Source organism: Lynx rufus, unplaced genomic scaffold (assembly GCF_022079265.1).
Source record: "Lynx rufus isolate CCGP_SWC_20201006 ecotype Redwood Valley unplaced genomic scaffold, mLynRuf1.p SCAF_4, whole genome shotgun sequence".
Lineage (NCBI taxonomy): Eukaryota > Metazoa > Chordata > Mammalia > Carnivora > Felidae > Lynx > Lynx rufus.
The window spans coordinates 14,119,515-14,139,730 of NW_025814856.1; the positions used below are offsets into that span (position 1 = coordinate 14,119,515).

General features: G+C 44.9%; 2 long non-coding RNA genes and 1 other non-coding gene across 3 annotated transcripts; all 3 read right to left on the minus strand.

Annotated features, from left to right (window-relative positions):
* Window positions 1-7,051: 7,051 nt before the first annotated feature.
* On the minus strand, window positions 7,052-12,368 carry LOC124523777 (uncharacterized). The gene is made up of 2 exons (XR_006965096.1): window positions 11,726-12,368; window positions 7,052-10,657 (listed from the first exon to the last, which is right to left on the minus strand). It is a non-coding gene; the product is annotated as an uncharacterized LOC124523777 (long non-coding RNA).
* Window positions 11,150-11,283, minus strand: LOC124525241 (small nucleolar RNA SNORA70). Its single transcript, XR_006965449.1, has one exon. It is a non-coding gene; the product is annotated as a small nucleolar RNA SNORA70 (small nucleolar RNA).
* Window positions 12,369-12,510: 142 nt separating the features above from the next.
* Window positions 12,511-18,649, minus strand: LOC124523776 (uncharacterized). Its single transcript, XR_006965095.1, has 3 exons — window positions 18,136-18,649; window positions 17,268-17,432; window positions 12,511-12,967 (listed from the first exon to the last, which is right to left on the minus strand). It is a non-coding gene; the product is annotated as an uncharacterized LOC124523776 (long non-coding RNA).
* Between the last annotated feature and the right edge of the window lie 1,567 nt (window positions 18,650-20,216).

Here is a 20,216-nt window from a genome sequence, read left to right on the forward strand (position 1 = left end):
CTACAAATAGAAAACATTGTTTCTCAAACAATATGTTTGAGAAAAATGTATAACAACGCTTTTATGTTTCTTTCCTCTCACATAAAAATTTATTTGAACTGCTTTTTAAACTCTTTATAGGATATTTATATTTGTAGGTTATATTGTTGCATATTCTTAGGGTAGTAACTGTAAGACTTTGTAAAAGGAGAACATAATAAATGCAGTAGGACTTCGTTAATATTCTTTTTTTTTAAATTTTTTTTAATTTTTGAGAGAGCGTGAGTGAGCAGGGGAGGGGCAGAGAGAGAGGGAGAGAGGATCCCAAGCAGGTGCTGCGCTGTTAGCTCAGAGCCAGATGCAGGGTTCCAACTCACCAATTGTGAATCATGACCTGAGCCGAAATTTGATGATAAATTGACTGAGCTACCCGGGTGCCCCTTTAGTTAACATTGTATATTTAATGAAAGTAATGATGACGTTTCTTTCTGTCCCATTACACAGTAGAATATCTTTACTCTTTCAGTTTTCTTTTCCAATAATACTTATCTGAGTGGACTGCAACCCTTAGGACAGCTTTTTGTTTTATACAGTGATAAAACGAATGCAGTCAAAGGTGATATCACTGATTTGCTTCCCTGCTTTTATCAAGCCCACGGATTACTCAGATTCTTGGTGTCATTCTAATGTGATAACATGAAGCTGAATATTGTCTCGACTAAAGCCTTGCAGAATGGATTTTACTTGTTAGGTTTTTGACTTGGATAGTTTCTAGATCTTGAAAATAGGGTGCGTTTGTTTGTTCTGAAGACCCTATTCGTCAATCAGGTCTTTGCATCTATAAATTCATAATACATTGCTATCTGTGTCCAAAATGTTCATTATTTTTGAACACTCTAGAGCACATTGGATGTCATCGTAAGTTAAACCTCCCTTTCTCAGGGACAATGGTTTTTAAGCACATAGGTAATTTGAAGTTGTGATATCAAAGCTAGACTCCAAATAGCTACTTTATTCAGAAAGAAACTGAAAATATCCTGTTAAATTTGTTGATTTAATTTTTTAATTTAAAAAAATGTTTAAATTTTAGAAAAAAATTTGAGAGAGAGAGAGAGAGAGAGAGACCGTGAGTGGGGGAGGTGCAGAGGGAGAGGGAGAGGGAGAGAGAGAGAGAGAGAGAGAGAGAAAGAGAAAATCTTAAGCAGGCTCCACGCTCAACACAGAGCCCAACGTGGGGCTCTACCCCACGAGCCTGGGATCATGACCTAAGCTGAAGTCAAGAGTTGGAAGCTCAACTGACTAAGCCACCCAGGTGCCCCTTGACTGCCCATTTCTGAATACATTTTGAAATCTCAATCAGTCCTTATTGCAAAAAAGTGAGTCTTTTTTTAGGCGCACCTGGGTGGCTCTGTTGGTTAAGCGTCCAACTTCAGCTCAGGTCACGATCTCACAGCTCATGGGTTCCAGCCCCACATCAGGCTCTGTGCTGACAGCTCAGAGCCTGAACCCTGCTTCAGAATTTGTGTCTCCCTCTTTCTCTCTACCCCTCCCCTGCTCACACTCTTTCTCTCAAAAATGAATAAATGCTTAAAAAAATGAGTGTTTTTTTTTTTTTTTTTTTTTTTTTTTTTTTGCCGTATGAGGTTTTAGGAGCAGTCACTTCATACCTGTCTGGGCTCCTATGGCTTCTTCAAAGATCATCGGAGAGTTTTAGAGAAACAGTACCTAAGTTTCTGCTTTACTAGAATTGTTTTCTCCACTCTAATCTTCAATGCATTTCCAAATTAGACATTTTTCTTTTGTCTATTTTGAAACTGATATTATGACGGTCAACTAAAAAAAACACCTTTTTTCAAAGTTTATTTCTTTTATTTTTTTTAATTTTTTTAACGTTTATTCATTTTTGAGAGACAGAGAGAGACAGAGCATGAGTGGGGAAGGGGCAGAGAGACAGGGCGTCACAGAATCTGAAGCAGGCTCCAGGCTCTGAGCTGTCAGCACAGACCCCGATGCGGGGCTCGAACCCACGAACTGTGAGACCATGACCTGGGCTGAAGTCAGATGCTCAACCAACTGAGCCACCCAGGCGCCCCTATTTCTTTTATTTTGAGAGAGAGAGTGTGCGAGAGAGAGACGGAGAGAGAGAGAGAGGAGAATCCCAAGCAAGATCCACACTGCCAGCACAGAGCCCAAAGTGGGGCTTGAACCCATGAACTATGAGACCATGATCTGAGCCAAAGTCAAGAGTCAGATGCTTAACTGACTGAGCCACCCACGCCTTTATTAGAGCGGTTTTAGGTTCAAGCAAAATTGAGAGAAGTGTACATGATTTCCTATATATCCTCTGCCACCTCAGATATATAGCACCCTGATTAGCAACATCCCTCACCAGAGTGGTACATTGTTACCAATAATCCCAGTGCCTGTAGTTCATCTTTGGGTTCACTCTTGGTCCTGTACATTTTATGGGTTTGGACACATACGGAATGAATGTATCCATCATTACAGTTTCATACAGAGTAGTTTTACTGCCCTACAAGTCCACTGTGCTCTGTCTCCTCCTCTCTCCTTCTCTCACCTCCTGGCAACCACTGATCTTTAGTGTCTTCCATAGTTTTACCTTTTCCGTAATATATCATTGGAATCATACAGTGTGTCCCCTTTTCTGATTGGCTTTTTCCGCTTAGTAATATGAATTTATGGTTCCTCCGTATCTTTTTATGGCTTTATATCTCACTTGTTTTTAATGCTGCATAATATTCCATTATCAGTTTGTTTATCCATTCACATACATCTTGGGTCTTCCAAGTTTTGAATTATGAGTAAAGCTGCTATAAACATCTCTGTGCAGACTGTTTGCTCATTGATGGCTACATGGTGACTTCTAATTAATTCTCGACTTTATTGAGATATAATTGACACATATCATTGGGTAAATTTAAGGTGTACGATGTGATGATTTGGTGTATGTATATATTGCAACATGCCTACCACAATACAGTCAACACCCTTTTAACCCTTTACCTCACCATTTTTTAAGCTTATTTATTTTGAGAGAGAGAGAGCATCCCAAGCGGGCTCCGTACTGCCAGCACAGAGTCCAATGTGGGCTCAACTCACAAACCGTGAGATCATGACCCAAGTCAAAGTCGGACACCTAACTGACTAGCCACCCAGGCGCCCTTCACCACTTTTTGTTGTTGTTACAGTGAGAACATTAGAGCTTTACTTTCATAGCCACTTTCAAGTATACAATATTGTTAATTATAGTCACCATAATGTATACTAGATACTCAGAATTTACATCTTATAACCGGAAGTTTATATTCTAACCGACATCTCTCCATTTCTCCCACTACTCGGCCCCTGGCAACCACCATTCTCTCGAGTTCCATGTCTTTAGGTTCCACACGTAAGTGAGATCATACAGTATTTGTCTTTATCTGTCTGACTTATTTCACTTAGCATAATGCCCTCAAGGTCCACAGGTCCAACCATGTTTCTACAAAAGGCAAGATTTCCTTCTTTGTGACTAGTATTCTAATACATATATTAGAATATTATATATATATATATATATAATCTCACATTTAGTTTTATATATAATATTTTCTTTATCCATTCATATGTTGGTGGACACTTAGGTTGTTTCCATGTCTTGGCTATTATGAATAATGCTGTCATGAACATGGGTGTGTAACTATCTCTTTGAGCTAGCGATTTCATTTCCTTCAGACATATGCCCAGAAATGGGATTGCTGGTAGTTCCATTTTCAGTGTTTTTGAGGAGCCTTCATACAATTTCCATAGTGGCTGTATCAGTTGACATTCCCACCTACAGTGCACAAGCGTTCTGCTTTCCCCACGCCCTTGCCAACATTTGTTATCACATGTCTTTATTATAATAGTTACATTAACAGGTGTGAGGTGATATATCAGATCGGTTTCAATTTGCATTTCCCTGATGATTAGTGATGTTGAGCATCAATTGGCCATCTCTATGTCTTCTTTGGGAAAATGTCCATTCAAGTCCTCTGCCCGTTTTTAAATTTATATGTGTTGGATATTAACCCCTTGCCATATAGATGATTTGCAAATATTTTCTCCCGTTCCATGGGTTGCCTCCTCATGTTGTCATCTCTTTTGCTGTGCAGAGCATTTTGGTTTGATATAGTCCCCCTTGTTCATTTTTGCTTTTGTTGACTGTGCTTTTGGTGGCATATCCAAAAAATTATGGCTGAGACCAAAGTGGAGGAAATTATTCCCTAGGTGTTCTTGTGGAATCTTTATGGTTTGGGGTCTTGTTAAGTCCGTAATCCATTTTGAGTTAATTTTTGTGAGTGGTGTAAGATAGAGGTCCAATTTCATTCTTTTCCCTGTGGATAGCCAGTTGTCCCAGCACCATTTACTGAAGAAACTATCCTTTCCCTCTTGATTATTCTTGGCTGCCTTGACAAACATTAGCTTACTGTATATGCGGGGATTTATTTCTGGGCTCTTGTTTCTGATCCATTGGTCTATGTGCCTGTTTTTATGGTAGTTACCATACCATTTTGATTACTGTCACTTTGTAGTATAGTTTTAGATCAGGAAGCATGATGCCTCTGCTTAGTTCTTTTTTAGGATTGCTTTGGCTATCTAGGGACTTTTGTAGTTCCACACAAATTTTAAGATTTTTTTTTCTATTTCTGTGAAAAATGGCATTGGAATTTTGATAGATATTGCATCAAATCCCTACATGGCTTTGTGTAGTATAGACATTTTAACATTAAGTTTTCTGATCCATGAACATGGGCTCTATTTCCATTTATTTGTGACTTTAATTTCTTTCATCAAAATGTAATTTTGATATGTTGGATATTAACCAATATCTGAAGCTCTAGGCAGAGCTTTTACTTCTTTAGTTACATTCGTATGTAGGCACTTTGGTATCTTTGATGCTATTGTAAATGGGATTATTGTCTTTTTCAGCTAGTTCATTGTTGGTCTGTAGAAATGCAACTGAATTTAGCACGCTGATTTTGTATTTTAAAACTTTCTGGGTGGCTTAGTCGGTTAAGCGTCTGACTCTTGGTTTTGGCTCAGGTCATGATCTCACGATTGGTGAGTTGGAGCCCCACACTGGGGTCTGTGCTGGCAGCACAGAGCCTGCTTGGGATTCTCTCTCTCTGTCTGTCCCTCCCTGCTTGCATGCACTGTCTTTCAAAATAAACATTTTTTTAAAGTCTTAAGCAAAGGTAAGTTGGGATGACATTATCTATCTTTCCAGCCTGATACAGGAAATCTTTCTTTCTGGTTATTTTAAGAATAGCAATTAAAAAAAAAAAAACTTTACATCTCTCTCTCCATCTGCCGCTTGGCTGCTCATGCTCTCTCTCAAAAATAAATATTAAAAAAAAAAACTTTTCTGAATGTTTTAGTTCTAAAAGTTTTTTTATAGTCTTTAGGATTTTCTATATACAAGATCATATTATCAACAGATGATTTTACTTCTTCCTTTCTGATTTGGCTGTCTTTTGTTTCTTTTTCTGGCTTAGCTGGGCGGGACTTCCAGAATTATGTTGAAAAGGAGTGGTGAGAGTGCACTCTTGTCTTGTTCCTGATTTTATTTTTTAAATTTATGCTTATTTTTGAGAGAGAGGCAGAGAGAGAGGGAGACAGAGGATCCAAAGTGGGCTCCGTGCTGACAGCACAGAGCCCAATGCAGGGCTTGAACTCATGAACTGTGAGATCATGACCTGAGCCAACTGAGCCCAGGTGCCCCTCATTCCTGCTTTTAACCTTTCACTAATGAGTATGATGTTGGCAGTATGTTTCTCATATACAGCCTCTATTATGTTGAGGTGTATTCCTTCTATATCCAACTTGAATGTTTTCTATCATGAAAAAATGTTGAGTTCTATCAAATGCTTTTTCTGCATCTGTTGAGATAATCACACAATTTTTGTCTTTCATCCTTTTAATGTGCTATATCATATTTATTGATTTGTGTGTGTCGAATCATCTTTGCATCCCAGGGGAAAATCCCATTTGGTTATGGCATATGATCCTTTAATGTCCTGTTGAATTTGGTTTGCTAATAGAGAAATGTTGCATCTATATTCATCAGGGATATTGGCCTGTGTGCACATATATACTGGATGGGCAGCAAAACAATACTCCAGGCATTTCTTAGTTTAATTTACACATTTATTTCTTAAGTTAATACACAGTACCGTGTCACATTTGATAGATTCCATGCTTCTGTGTTCTGGTACTTAGCACAATGCCTGGCCCATTGGGAGGATCAGTTAATATTTACTGAAAAACACCCATAAAGGTTAACAATATTGATTCATTCTACCTAACTGAAGTTCCTTGAGTCATAGATTTTTAAATAGTTTTCAATGAACACATTAAATAACTTGTTCACGTCAATATTTTCAATGATTCCTCTGCCCTCTGTCTTTCAAATAATATTTTATTTTACATTTTTAAAAAGTTAATTTATTTTGAGAGAGAGCTGAGTGGGGGGGGGGCGCAGAGAGAGAGAGGGAGAGGGAAAATCTCAAGCAAGCTCCTGGGGGTCAGCGCAGGGCCCAAAGCAGGGCTTGATCCCATGAACTGAGAGATCATGGCCTGAGCCAAAGTCAGATGCTTAACTGACTGAGCCACCCAGGCTCCCCTCAACTTTTACATTTAAGGATACTGCAATGGACATAGCAAGTTCTCTGGCTTATGGAAGGGAGAAATCTACTCCAAAGACTCTGGGCAAAATTTGTAACTAAGAAATAAAAATATGATGAAAGCTAACTTCCCTTCAGCGTTGTAGAAGTTAATAACAGGGGAGCCTGAGTGGCTCAGTCAGTTAAGCAGCTTGAACTCGGCTCAGGTCATGATCTCAGGGTTCATGAGATAAAGCTTCCCGCGTCAGTTCTGTACTCATGGCATAGAGACTGTTTGGGATTCTCTCTCTGCCCCTCTTCTGCTTGTGTGTGTACTCTTTCTCTCTTAGAAAAGAAGTCAATAATGTACCTTGTTGTGTCTTATGCAACAGAATATTTCCCTACTGTGTTAAGAAAAAAAAAAACCAAACAAACCCAGAGCGGGACAGTAGTAGTTAAAGCAGTAAAAGCAAGTTTTATTCAGGAATTACCGCAATAGGGGGAAAAAGAGGCCTCAGTATAGAACTGGGACCCATCCCCAGTACGGCACAAAGTGGGGGTTTATAGCCAAGGAGCAGGGTTGGGGTCAGTAGATGGAAAACTACTAAGGAAACCTCAGGGATGGCAGGATTCTAGTTAAACAGATCTGACAGGATTCTTGCTGTGGGCAGACCAGGGTGGTCAGATGCCATACAAAGGAAAACCCAGTCACTTCCGCTTACATTTATTAAAGGATGTGATAAAGGATACATGATCAGTTAGATGAAGAGATACATGGAGTGAGGTCTGGGAGGGTCCCGAGCACAGGAACTTCTGTCCCCATGGAGTTGGGGTACATCACGCTCCCAGTGTGAATGTGTTCACCCATATGGAAACTCTCTGAACCCCATACTGTTAGGATTTTTATGGAGGCTCCCTCACGTAGGCATGACAGATCATTAACTCCACTTCCAGCCCCTTTCCCCTTTCTGGAGGATTGGGGAGGGGGTATGGGGCTGAAAATTCCAAGCTTCTAATCATGGCTTGGCCTTTTGCTAACAGTCAGAAAGACTCCCCTCCGGGAGTCACCCAGGAGCCCATCCAGAGTTGCCTCATTAGAACAAGACATTCCTACCACCCAGGATATTCCAAGGAATTTAGGAGCCCTGAATCAGGAACTGGGGTTAAAGACCAAATATTAGAAAACGAGATGCTCCTAGTGTCTTAACACTTAGGAAATTAGAAGGCTTTCAGGAGCCTGTGCCAAGAACCAGGGACAGAGACCAATATATATTTTCTATTATTTCACAGACACCAAAGGTGGGGTGTGTGTGTGAAGAATGTTATGAGATATTGAGGGTGGGGAGTTCTCTTTAAACTGACTTGGCAAGGTTCTTGCTACAACTGGGTGATGCAGGCCAGACAAGGGCAGGCTGCAAGGTCCAGACCTAGAGGAGAACGACTCAAGTTTAGTCAGGGAGAGTCTTTGTCATTGGCTATTGTGAAGCCAGTTAAATTGTGGTATCATTTTGAGACCGATCATCCAGAGTTTAAAGAAAAAGGAATTGAATTATTCTAAGTATAGATATCATGGCTTTCTTTAAACATCAAAAATTATTACAGATTCCCAAACTAGACATGAAAAGGCTACTGAAGCATCCTTCAGGTTTTAATTTCTAGTAAGGTATGTGTCAATCACTATAAGACACGTAAACAAAAAAGCCTCTGGGGGCATCCCTCCCCCGCGCTTTTAAGAGTAAAGGGTACCTGAGAACCAAGTGGGAAAACCACTGTGAATTATCCCCAGCCTTACAGGTGCATTTCTTGCACTGATCTCAAGAAGAGCCATCGAGAGAAAATCCTAAGCACCTCTCTGTATTAAGCCCTTGGCCAGGCCTACATGTTTTGGTTTTTTTAGGCCAGGAAGCTGGTGTCTGGGGACCTGAGGGACTTTTGGCCACAGTTTTGCTTTTTCCCTCTCTTTTCTCATTTTTTCTTTTCTTTCCCATCTTTATTTAGTTTGTTAGTACTGTTAGGGGGCACTTTTAGTTAGCATTCCTAGCAGTGAGTCACTGAGCTGCGGGGCCTTGTGGCCATCCTGTGACCGGGAGAGCCACAGTGACCACCACCGGCTCCTCAGGACCGTCGGCCAGGGCAGCTTTGCCCAGGTGGGGTTGGTCTGGCATAGCCCGAGTGGGACAGAGGCGTCCATGAAGGTCATTAACAAGAGTCAGCAGGGCTCCTCCAGCCTCGGGAGACTATTCCTTGAAGTCCAGAGCATGAAGGCCCTGAATCACAACCCCCGAGTCATGAAACTACTTGAGGTCGCTGGCACCATGGAAGCAGGCGACCTAGCGAAGGACAGGTGTTTGAACTGCGCCATGCCTGCATGAGAAAGGGGGAGCCCCGAGGCAGATTCTGCCAGATAGCGTCCACTGCGTAGTACCACCACCAGGAAGGTATCATCCACAGGGACCTAAAGCCAGAGAGCCTGCTTTTGGAATCTGACCCGAACATCAAGGTCGCATACTCTGGATTCAGCAATGAGTTCACCGCCGGCCATAAGCTGACCCCCTTCTGTGGTAGTCCCCCTTACACCAAGAGTACAACAGTCTCGTAGGAGATGGGTGGAGCCTGGAGCCATCCTCTATACAATGACTGTCCAGTGACCAGCAGGTCCCTGCCTTGGCAGGACTTCAGGGAGCTGTGGGAGTGGGTGCTGAGCAGGATATGCCACGTTCCCCTTTCCACGTCTGTGGAGCGTGGGAGACCTACTAGAGAGATTCCTGCCCCTCGGTCCCAGTGAGAGAAGCGCTTTAGAGGAAACCATGAAGGACCCATGGATGACCATGGCCCGTGAAGCAGAACTACTAAAGCCTTACAGTGAGCCACTCCCTGACTACAAGGATCCCTGGCAGAACTGAGGTGACATTATGAGTGGGACCAGATCTGGGACCTGCTGATGGGCCAGAATTAAGAGGAAGTGATGGCCAACTACCTGATCCTAGGCTGTAAGAGCCCCAAGGTGGAGGGTGGACCATTGCTGCGAAGCCTCTGCCTTCAGCTGATCCTGCCAATAGTTGCTGTCCTTCCCGCTCCCACAGGCTTCAGCCCAGGGTCTCTGCCAACCCGGAGGAGCCTGGTTTCGGTGGGCCTGCCCACCTCTGCTGTGTTCTGTAACTCAGAAAGTCAGCGGCCTGGGGAGCACCGGGAGTCAGTGGAAGGCCAGCAGCCCATCCAAAGTGCCTGCCAGTCCCCCACCAAGACACAAGGACCATCCCTTTCCCCAGCACAGTCCCTAATGTGACCCTGGGGCCTCCCCTCCACCCACAGCATCAGCAGCAGTGGTGATGCCCCACACGGAACCAGCTGCCCCCAGGGTTTGTCCTACAACTGGCAACTCCCTCCATGCTGGGTGGCCCAGTGATAGGACCCCAGCCTCTCCCTCTGGCACCCCCCAAGGCTGACTGGGCTGCTGGGAGCTTCTCCAACTTCTTACTCAGGCAGATACCGTGTTTCAGGCCACCTGGAAAGAACTGATGTGGCCCTTAAACCACAATGAAGCCAATGAAAGCTCACATGGTGGATAGCCAAAGAAGGGACAAAACCAAAGACTGTTTTCATATGGGCAGCAAGAAGATCCTGAGCTCCACAGAGCCCAGCAGCAGGTGTGGGAGGTGGGCCAGGGCTGACAGAGACAGCCGTGGGGACGGGAGTGGTGCAAGGAGCTTACGGCTTGTATGTGGGGACACCGAGGACCACGGGCAGGGAAGGATGGCAGGTGCAGACTGCCAAGGTGGCCTGCATGGGATTCAAATCAAGGGAGTACCTGTGCTTCCACAGCATTCAAAAGCACTGAATCAAAAAATAATGGTGAGCTTAAAGGATGGCTGGGTGCCACCGGGGAGATAAGAGGAGAGGCTGGTCCTGGCTTCGGGCAGGTCCTCTGTCCCAACCTGGGTGAATCTTCAGAGACTGGACTGTCGTCCTGGGGTACTTCTTCCCTCCTACTCTTTTCTCTCGTCTTCTGTGTTTATCAGGGACGGGAGATGCTTCTGTAGAAATAAACACAATAAAAAAACCACATTTAATGGGAAGGGATTTAACATCTATTTTCTTTTTTTTAAGACGGGAAGTAGGACTTATTGGTGGGCATGAATAGAGAAGGGGCAGTGCCGAGGTTCTCATGAGCACAGAGCCCTCCATTTGTCCAAGGGACCATGATAAGGGATATTTTTGACCCCACAGCCATCTGGGGTGAGCAGCTTTTCAGCCACCATGTCTTCAAATTTATCCGCGTTAAAGTCCCACTTCTTGGAAATGTGGATTTTTCGGGTGGCCAGGGAACTTGAACTTGGCCCTACGTAGGGCCTCAATCACATGCTCCTTATTCTGCAGCTTGCTGCGAATGGACTTGATCACTTGGCCAATATGGACCCTGGCCACTGTGCCCTGGGGCTTTCCAAATACACCCCACATACCTGTCTGGAGCCTAGACTGGAGCCTAGACTGTGGCATGAGGCCACATCTCAATGTCCACTGGAAAGGGCTGTCTCCAAGGTCCCTTAGGGCAACCTGTACAATCAACAGGCTGCATACACTACCAAGGAGGCTACTGTTTGCAGCCATTGCACACTGGGCTCCCATGGGGAAAGAGCACAGTCGGCTTAATTGGCTGCATTGACATCTATTTTCTGAGTTGCTTTTAAATTTTGTTTAATGTTTATTTTTGAGAGAGAGTGAACAAGAGAGCGAGCGAGCGAGGGGCAGAGAGTGAGGGAGACACAGAATCCAAAGCAGGCTCCAGGCTCTGAGCTGTCAGCACAGGGCCCGATGCAGGGTTCGAACCCATGAACCATGAGATCATGACTTGAGCCGAAGTCAGATCCTTAACTGACTGAGCCACCCAGGTGCCCGAGTTGCTCTTAATGCTGGATTGTGGGAGGTGATTATTGACACGACTGGTTCTCATTCATGTTTGTCTCAGAGAACACTGGGCTGTCACTTCCTTCAGCAGGTTTGATAATAGTAATATTAACACCAACAAATACCAGTAGCATTTACTAGTGGCCCCAGACCTTCTACACCATTTCAATCCCTTTTAGGTAAAAGTGCCCATTTACCAGACTAGGAAATGAATGTTGAATGGGGTTAAGCAGTTTGTACAATCGCAGAGCTGGTGTCCGGAGCATGTGCTTTGAATCTTGGGTCTACGGCCTCCCTTGGCTCAGGCCTGGGGCTTCGGCAGTCCTGCTTTTGACATCCTGTTGAGGTTGTTACACCGAGTCTCTTGATTAATGGACAATTCAGTAATACACAAGACGACACCAAACACTTGGGCGGTAATCTTCAGAGCTTCTTGTGAATTCGCTTGTTTGCGGGCCCCTAAGTCCTCTGCATACGCAGAGGTCCTGAGTACAAATTCTACCTCAAAAATATGAAAGAAAAATGAAGTTGTCCAGAGTGCTGGCAACACTGAGGTTGTATGGAGCCCTGTTCAGCCCGAGGGACAGTGCCTTGTAGGCCGGTTAGCACACAGGTGGGCCCCCTGGTGTGGGAGCCTGGTCCAGATCTAAACACGCGTCTACGGTGGTGCCCAGCAGGGTGGCCTTCCCGCTCTTCTCCTGCCTCTTGTCAAAATCTTACTAGCTAGAGAACAAATGTAGACTGATGTCTTGCGGATGAACTCCTGTATATTTAAAATTCACTTACTGGGGCGCCTGGGTGGCTCAGTCGGTTAAGCGTCCGACTTCGGCTCAGGTCATGATCTCGCAGTTCGTGAGTTCCAGCCCCGCATCGGGCTCTGTGCTGACAGCTCAGAGCCTGGATCCTGTTTCAGATTCTGTGTCTCCCTCTCTCTCTCTGACCCTCCCCCGTTCATGCTCTGTCTCTCTCTGTCTCAAAAATAAATAAACGTTAAAAAAATTTTTAAAAAAATTTTAAAAAATAAAAAAATAAAAAAATAAAATAAAATTCACTTACTGGACTCAAGAGCCCTTTTCCCTATCCCAGTGCTTTTTATTCATGTACAAATTAACTAGAACTCATCTGAGCACACCCACTCGCTCCAGAGCTGCTGGGTCACATCTGTGTCCAGGCAGCCACCCCTAGAGGATCTATCCCCTATCCTCCCAGGCATGGGGAAGAGACATCTCATTTAGGGTGAGTGTTGAGTTTTTTCCAGAGGCACACCGCTCGGTGAGGTCACTGAAGAGTTCTGGAAGGGTCCTCGATTGAAAATTTGGTGGCAGTTCTTCTTTGGCAGGTCCCCGGGGTTGAGGTGCAATCCTGTGGCCTCCGCCTTCTTGATGATCATAGTCCTGGCACATAACAGTGCTCCCCAAGTAGTGTTTCTCCTCTTTTGCCTGCAAGGGAGTTACGAAAAAAAGGAATTGCAGGGAAATTTCAGAAGAGACTGCTATGTATAGCCAAGGTGAGGGTCGGGAGTGTTTTGTGGGTGAGGCAGATTTTGCCTGCAAGGGAGTTACGACAAAAGGAATTACAGGGAAATTTCAGAAGAGACTGCTACGTATAGCCAAGGTGAGGGTCGGGAGTGTTTTGTGGGTGAGGCAGATTTTGCCTGCAAGGGAGTTACGACAAAAGGAATTACAGGGAAATTTCAGAAGAGACTGCTACGTATAGCCAAGGTGAGGGTCGGGAGTGTTTTGTGGGTGAGGCAGATTTGAAGCTGAGGCCTGACCAGAACTTTTGGGATCCTGAGTCCTCACGTGAGGGCCATCATTTTTTTCTACTGCAGCTGCACGTGCCGGTTTCCAGGCTGCCTGCTGTTGGGAGGGCAGTTTTGAGCTTGTATGTAACACAGATCCGTTCGTGGTGTGGCCTGGAGCCCTGGCTGGAAAGGATCCTGAGGTCAAGGTCAGGCCCAGTAGAACACAGTCCTACTCATTAGGCATCTGTAATAGTTATAGTTCCTAGTACTGCCTTCACTGTTGCTCCCTTTTGTAATAAGATGATGTTAAAGGACTCTGTGGCAGAGCTTAACATAACCTGGTTACAATAGAAGCTTCTGAGTCAGAGAGCTCTCTTATCACCCTGCATATATCTGGGTATGGTGTATTTACAAGCACATATATTTTATAGGCACTGCAGTTGTGCTTGGGATTTGCACCCTGACCCAGGCATTAATTTATTTAAAAGAATATCTTAACATTTTCAAAGAATTGAGCATTTTAATTTTTTTTTTAATGTGTATTTATTTGAGAACATGTGCATGAGTGGTGGAGGAGCAGAGAGAGAGGGGGGCAGAGAGAGAGAACCCCAAGCAGGCTCCATGCTGTCAGTGGGGAGTCCAATGCAGGGCTCAATCCCATGTACTGTGAGAACATGACCTGAGCCGACACCAAGGGTCAGATGCTCAACCAACTGAGCCACCCAGGAGCTCCAAGCTGAGCATCTTTAAATTCCCTATTTCTGTTACTTCTAATTGTATTGCATTATGGGCCAGAAATATAATGTGTTCAGTATTTGTCCTTTTATATTTACTAAATATATATTTTTTTGTTTTTAAAATATAATCAAAGGTATTTCCATTTCTTTGACGCTGGCTTGGTTTCTAAACATTCACTTTGTTGAGACATTCTTTTGGGTATATACATACAGATCAGTTATGCTTTCATTGTTTTGTATGCTTTTGTGTTTTTTTAAAACCATTTTGGGCCCTTCATTCTCTCTTAAGACATTTCTTTCCAAGCCTCCCATGCTCAATAGATTCTATGATTTACTGTTTCTCAGTTAAGATTGCTTTCAGCTCTAGATACCAGAAAATCTGACACACAGTATGAACAAGCAAGGAGAGGAGATGAGGTCAAAAAGGTAGGCAGGGGTCAGGTTATCTGGTTACCTAAGCTTTTATTTTATTGCAGTGAGAAGCCAGTGAGAGGGTTAAATGGGGATAGGAGGGAGTGGAGGGGGAGTGGGGTGTCTGTGGGGGGTGGGGGGTGGGGTTAACATATATCATGGTTTTCTTTTTTTTTTTTAAGTTTGTTTATTTAATTTTGAGAGAGAGAGAGAGAAAGAGCAAGCTTGCACATGGGAGAGGCAGAGAGGGAGGGAGAGAGAGAGAATCCCAAGCAGGCTCCATGCTGTCAGCACACAGCTTGATGTGGGTCTCAGTTCAACAAACCATGAGATCATGACCTGAACCAAAATCAAGAGTCAGCTACTTAACCGACTGAGCCACCCAGGCACCCCTGTTTTTCATGTTTTAAAAAAAAATTTTTTGGGGGCGCCTGGGTGGCTCAGTCGGTTAAGCGTCTGACTCTTGGTTTCGGCTCGGGTCACAATCTCGCGGTCCGTGAGTTCAAGCCCTGCGTCAGGCTCTGGGCTGATGGCTCAGAGCCTGGAGCCTGCTTCTGATTCTGTGTCTCCCTCTCTCTCTGCCCCTCCCCCATTCATGCTCTGTCTCTCTCTGTCCCCAAAATAAATAAACATTAAAAAAAAATTAAAAAAAATAAATAAATAAAATTTTTTTTTAATGTTTCTTTATTTCTGAGAGAGAGAGAGCATGAGCAGGGGTGGAACAGAGAGAGGGAGACACAGAATCCAGAGAGAGAGAGAGAGAGAGAGAATGAGCAGGGGAAGAGCAGAGAGAGGGAGACACAGAATCCAAAGCAGGCTCCAGGATCCGAGCTGTCAGCACAGAGCCCGATTCCGGGCTCGAACTCACGAACCGCGAGATCATGACCTGAGCCGAAGTCGGACGCTTAACTGACTGAGCCACCCAGGCGCCCCTTCATGTGTTTTTATGGAGCACTGTGGATGCTGACTGGAGAATGGACTGCGGGAGAGTATAGAGGGAAGCAGGAAGCTAGTTTGGAAGGCAGTGTTTGCAGAAGATCAGTAAGAGAGGACAGTGGCTGAAACTGGTTGTAGAAATGGATGCAATGAGAAGAGGCTGCAATCAGGATGCATGTCAAGAGGACTTGTTGGAGGACTGCATGTGGTGGGGTGGGAAGGGAAAGAGAGTCAATGATGGCTCCTGAGTGCTCCCCTCAGAAAAGAAGACCCAGGCCTAGGGGTTCTCAGCAGATAGATGGTATTCAAAGCTGGGAGGCTCTGCAGGTTTGCTCTGAGAAGAGGGCCCACAAGAAAGAGAAAGGGGCTGAGGGTCCCAGAGATCTAAAGGAGGAGGAGGAGGAATAAAAGGAAGATAGAGTAAGATGGGAAGGAATCGGGGGCGGGGGGGGGGGGGGGGCTTCAGAATCCAGAGGAAAGAAGTGCTCAATCGTGTTTCAAATTCAGCTATAAGACTGAGAGAAAACTGAATCTTGAATTTAGCAAAATGGAAAACATTGGTGACACCATGAAAGCAAAATGGTGTGGAGGAAAGTGGGAATGGAATGGGTTCAGGAGAGGAGAGGAGAGGTACTTGAAAGGAGCAGAGGAAAATGGGAAATGGAGAGGACTCTGGGGTCAAAGGGTCTGTGTTAATGCACAACATTAGGGCACCTTTGTATGCTGATGTTGGCAAGGGATCATTACTGACACAGGACTGCAGAACTCTGGGGTCATAAGCTGAAAGGACTTCTCAGCGCCAAGTTTACTTGAAGTTATAGCTTTAATCTTTAAAGTCTTTAAAATCAATGGGCTTTGGGGGCACCTGGGTGGCTTAGTCGGTTAAGCATCTGACTTCAGCTCAGGTCACGATTTCACGGTTCACGGGTTTGAGCCCCACATCGGGCTCTCTGCTGTCAGCACAGAGCACTCTTCAGATCCTCTATCCCCCCCCCCACTTGCGCGCACTCTCTCTCTCTCAAAATAAGTAAACTTTAAAAAATATATTTAAAAAATAAAATAAATGGGATTTTTGCCATCTAGTTCATAATACAGGCATACCCACAGAATATATCCCCCAATTAATGTTTTCCTGGAAGAACGTTTTCATTTTCAATACATAGCATAGAAGTTATTTCCCTCTCAACATTTTTAGCTGATATGTATATAAAGTTTATATTGAGTCTTTAAAAAAATACATTTTATTAAATTTTTTTAAATCTTTATTTTTGAGAGAGAGACAGAGTGTGAGCAGGGGAGGGGCAGAGAGAGAGGGAGACGCAGAATCCGAAGCAGCCTCCAGGCCCTGAGCTGTCAGCACAGAGCCCGACGCGGGGCTCGAACTCACAAACCATGAGATCATGACCTGAGCCGAAGTCGGACGTTCAACCGACTGAGCCACGCAGGCGCCCCCCCAAAAATATTTTAAACGGCTTGAGAAGAAGTTTCTCGTTGCTTCCAAATACAACCTGCAGGCCAATCACACTTTGGAGTGTTGGCAAGATGTACAACATCTGACGTTATTGGTCTACAAGTAGCTACTGCTAGTGCACACAAGGCACCTGTATGCCAATGACTATGTTTTTAATTTAATTTTTAAGTAAACTCTACTCCCAACGTGGGGCTCTAACTCCTGAGCCCGAGATCGAGGGGCTCTAGCGACTGAGCCAGCCAGATGCCACAAAATTGGTCGGGTTTTTTGATGGGACTTGCTATGCCTTATAATTTTTTCTGTTTAAACTAATGGGAAATAAGTTATCCTTAGGGTCTCTTCTTAGAGAAAGTCTGACATTTCAGGCATAGATTATGGACCATCGCTAATGGCATAGGACTTTCCAGCCTTGTCTTAGTTTTAAGTTTTCAATTACTTACCTTGGAAATGACTTCATTTCTTCCAAATCTTGTAGAATTGATGCTCCAGAAAGTCCTACCATGGATAGTTTGCTGTTTTGCATCCTCCCTGCACAGAATTGGAGCTGTGCATAAATTAGCTGGAGATGTGTGTCGTGACCTCGTAATTGGAGTTAACCAGAAAAACTAAATAGAAAAATGACATAAGAAAATTATCACTACAACTCCCAACAGCGACAGATTGTTTTAATTATTCTGTATTCTGAAAGTATATTTAAAAAGGGATATTTAGGGGCCCCTGGGTGGCTCAGTCCGTTAAGCCACTGACTCTTGATTTGGGCTCAGGTCCTGATCTCACGATTCCTGAGATTGAGCAGGAATCTGCAGCTTTGCACTGACAGCATGGAGCCTGCTTAGGATTCTCTCCCCCCATTCCCCCCCCCCGCCCCTCTGCTAGGCGTGCTCTCAAATAAATATTAAAAAAAAAAAAAGAGGGGTGCCTGGGTGGCTCAGTCCCTCAGGTGTGGGGCTCTGGATTTCAGCTCAGGTCACGATCTCAGGTTTGCGTCTAGTTCTGCGCTGAGTGCCGGGAGTCTGCTTGGGATTCTCTCTCTCTCTGCCCCTCCCTTGCTCATGCTCGCTCTCTTTCAAAATACGTATATTAACTTAAAAAAAAAAAAAAAAGATATTTATAAGGGGTTCCAAAGGATCCCCTCCACAAACCTCTCTGACGTTTTGGGAAGGATGAATGGGAGCTTCTGGTCCAGCTGGCCGGTGTGAATTAGGCCAAGAGGTCCGAAATAAAATAATCAGCCACTTGGGACTCCCACCTGGGAGTCAAGGAAGTGGCTTGGGCGTGGTCCCCCAAGGGGCTTAGGAGGTCACTGACCTGCGCGCCGGAGGTGCCTATGTGTGTGCAGCAATGGGCGTCTCCACTGTGATGGTTCTTTTCACAGTACTGCACTGGACAGTCCCTCTAAGAGGCCTGAGAAGGTATTGGGAGTTCAACCAGCCGGGGGTCCAGGAGGCGTTCTGCAGGCAACCACACGACCAGCGGTCCATAAGGACGATTATGGGAACCCGGAGAGGCAGAGGTGATGACGGGAAAGGTGGCTTCGAAAAGACAAGTTCCAGGTTTCCAGGTACCGGTATTTCTATTTTAACCGATGAGTTTCCGTTTCAAATACCGGCTTAGGAGCTTCCGCAAGTGTTCTAAACCGCCTCCCCAACCGCCAGGCCTGAGCGAGCCGCTAGCCCCACCCCTACCGGCGGCACTGCGCAAGTCCGAGGGGCGTGGCGAGTGGGGGCGGAGCGAGGCAGCGGGAAGGGCGGGACGCGCTGGGTTCCTGGAGGCCAGGTTGTACCCCTGGCCAGCTCGCCTCAGGCTTCCGGAGGTGTGGCACTTGCTGGCCTGCGAGAAATCCAGCTTTGGCCACAACAAATCGCGCCATGGGAAATTCGTGAAGATGCTCTATCACGATCACATCTCGAGTCAGGCTGTCCCGGGCCCGCCGGGCTGCGCTGGGTCTCTGGGGGGCGGGGCTCTCGGGAGTCCGACGCTCCCTTGAGCGAGGCGGGACGGCCGTTAGTACTCCGGGGGGCGGGGCGGAAGGCGGGGCCTCTCTTCCCCAAGAGGAGACTGAGGCTGCTTGCTGGGCTGAAGGCCTAGGATGTGCTGGACGTTGGGTGCTCCTTGAGGTTCAGGGTCTTCTGCTTAGATTTTGTGGGTCTGACATTTTGCTTACTCCATTCCCGTTCCAATGTGCTGCAGTAATTGTTTCGTAGGAGCCATTTGGTTGTTTCTGTATCTTGCAGTGTTTTTAGGGATCCCACCCTCACTACATAAGTCACTATGTACAATAAAAAATACAATAGCTACCTACTTGTAGTTGTCACGTCTGTCTTCTCCAACGGAGCTGTGAAGAATCCTAGTTACTTGTAGCTTCTTTCATTCTCATACACCTGGGCTGCTTACAAACTGGGCATTCCATCTTTGGTCTCATTGACCTTATCCTTTTCATCTATTTCGTAATTTTAATTTTTTAAATTGTTTTGAGAGACAGAGACAGAGTACTAGTTGGGGAGGAGCAGAGAGAGAAGGAGACACAGAATCCGAAGCAGGCTCTAGGCTCTTAAGCTGTCAGCACAGAGCCTGACGCGGGGCTCGAACCCACGAACCCTGAGATCATGACCTGAGCTGAAGTCAGACACCTAACCGACTGAGCCACCCGGGCGCCCCTCATTTATCTTGATATACTTTGCTAATACAGTGGACACTGACAGGCATTTTTTTTTTTTAATTTATTGGGGCACCTGGGTGGCTCAGTCGGTTAAGTACCAGACTCTTGATTTCAGGTCAGGTCATGATCTCACAGGTGGTGGGTTCCAGCCCCACGTTGGGCTCTGTGCTGACAGTGCAGAGCCTGCCTGGGATTTTCTCTCTCCCTCTCTCTCTGTCCCTCCCCTCCCCAAAATAAATAAATAAGCTAAAAAAAGTAACTTTGTTGCTGAAAAATTCTATTGCCAAGTGCTTGTCCTTATGAAAAGAAAAAGGAGAGCTTAAATATATTTGTTGAAAACAAACTGCTCCTTTTCTTGTCCGGTTCCCCCAGATATTTTGTGCAGTTATATCACTTAAGAAAAGAGCGATAGTCTATGGAACAAATTATGATCTATTTTAAATATTGGAGTTCCGCAGAATATTTCATTTTGAAATGGGGTGTGGAAAAAAAAAAGGCAACCATCTTTGAATTCAAATCCTAAGATTTGTTCAGCTTCAACAGGCTGTGAATCACTGGGCATTAGCAATAGGCCACGTGTTGTATAAAGTGGTACTTTTTTTTCTATCGGGGAAGTACTATATAAATGAAATATGCACATTATGTTTAAATATCAGGAAACTCAAATCCCATATTGAAATACATATTGAACAGAATCCTATTTACCTATTTACCTCCTTCTCCTCCTTTT